Source organism: Euprymna scolopes, chromosome 24, assembly GCF_053919585.1.
Source record: "Euprymna scolopes isolate OS-2025 chromosome 24, ASM5391958v1, whole genome shotgun sequence".
NCBI lineage: Eukaryota > Metazoa > Mollusca > Cephalopoda > Sepiida > Sepiolidae > Euprymna > Euprymna scolopes.
This window is the reverse complement of record NC_136505.1, coordinates 40005846-40007435: the sequence shown is the minus strand read 5'-3', so window position 1 is coordinate 40007435 and position 1590 is coordinate 40005846. Positions and strand designations below refer to the sequence as shown.

At 32.7% G+C, this 1590-nt stretch overlaps 1 pseudogene; it reads left to right on the top strand.

Annotated features, from left to right (window-relative positions):
- The first annotated feature begins 693 nt into the window (after nt 1-693).
- On the top strand, nt 694-810 carry LOC145247053 (5S ribosomal RNA; annotated as a pseudogene).
- Nucleotides 811-1590: the final 780 nt, after the last annotated feature.

Genomic DNA, 1590 nt, shown 5'->3' with positions numbered 1-1590 from the left:
AATTATATGTCTCTATATGTTGTTTCTTCAGAATTTAAAATTTAACCACGAAACTTATATACATATATATATACACATATATATATATATATATATATATTATATATATATATATATACATATACAGAGAGAGAGAGAGAGAGAGAGAGAGAGAGAGAATGACGTTTTATTTTTAAAAATACTTAAATATCAATGGCAAGTATTTTATGGATAATGAAGAGATATTTTTCTTGGTATTATTAAATCTTAGATAAATGCATTATTTCAAATGAAACTGTACTATTAACCGTAAATTATACAAATAAATGTAACGAGAGTAGAGTTTCCCGCTAATTGTTTAATAAATTCAAAAAATTAATTTTTTGTTCTCGATTAGTTTTTTGTTCTTTTTTATTGATTAGTTATGTCTTCTTTTTATAAAAATAATAGATGTACTCGATGTTGCCCGGTATTAAACGTAACGTTAAAATCCTTTTAAAAAATTAAGTAAAAAAAAAAAAACGGAAAGAAACTGAGACACGCACATTGCGAGTATAATGGGGGTTTTTTTCAAAACAGTTTCATTCTTGTAAATAAAAAAAAGTACTCGAGCTGAGATCGAAACCCAAACCTAAAGTCCGTCAAGTATGATAAACATTAGACCAGCTTGACACCATCTTTTACAAGTGCTTTTAAACGTACTTATTCATAACATCATACGGCGTAATCGCGTTGACACACCGGTTCCTGTCAGATCACCGAAGTTAAACAACGTTGAGCCAGGTTAGTACCAGATGGGTGACCATTTGGGAATTCTAGGCGCAGTATGTGCTCTCCGCTTATCTCGGCATTTGTTTCCACTCGTCCTGAACATAAACTTCACTTGCCACTTGCCATTTAACAATGTCGACTCAGGAGAATTATGGTTGGAGATTGCGCACCTCTTGCCACAAAAACTTCACGCGTAGGCACCCATTCGTGGGTATCCATAGTCTGTCAAAGACTGAAGGGGCCCTATAATTCATAGCATAATGTGAACGATTCGCGTATGCGCAGTCGTGAAATAGTTGACAAATAAAAATCCTACGACTCCCTTTACCCATTTTTTCAAATTTGCCCCTTTAGTTGCCCTTGAATGAGGATCCATATTTTTATTGTCATCGAAATCTGTGAAATCGCCCATTTTTCAATTAAATCGGTTGATTGTATGCTCTAGTCAGGGACCCACTGCCGTGTATCGGGAGGAAGCTTTACATGGCTCCTCGCAATGACGTAGTCCACAATACATTGTAGCCTACATTGCACTGTAGAGAATCTACTATTGATTTTATAAAATCATTTTTAAATTTTAAAAAAAGAAAATCAAATGACGGGGCTCTCGTCAATTTTCATGTTCGATTTTTATCGCTATAAATACAAGATTGTTGATTTATTTTTTTATTATTAGCGATTCTGTATTATTTTCTTTCTTTCCGCGCCCTGAGCGCTTAAAGGAGTTATCTGCCCTTTATTTACATTTTTCCGCCCCACATTATTATTTTGTTTATTATTTGTTTTAATTATTTTTTATATAATATTATTACGAGCATAAAAGTAAAGCTTATAATATAT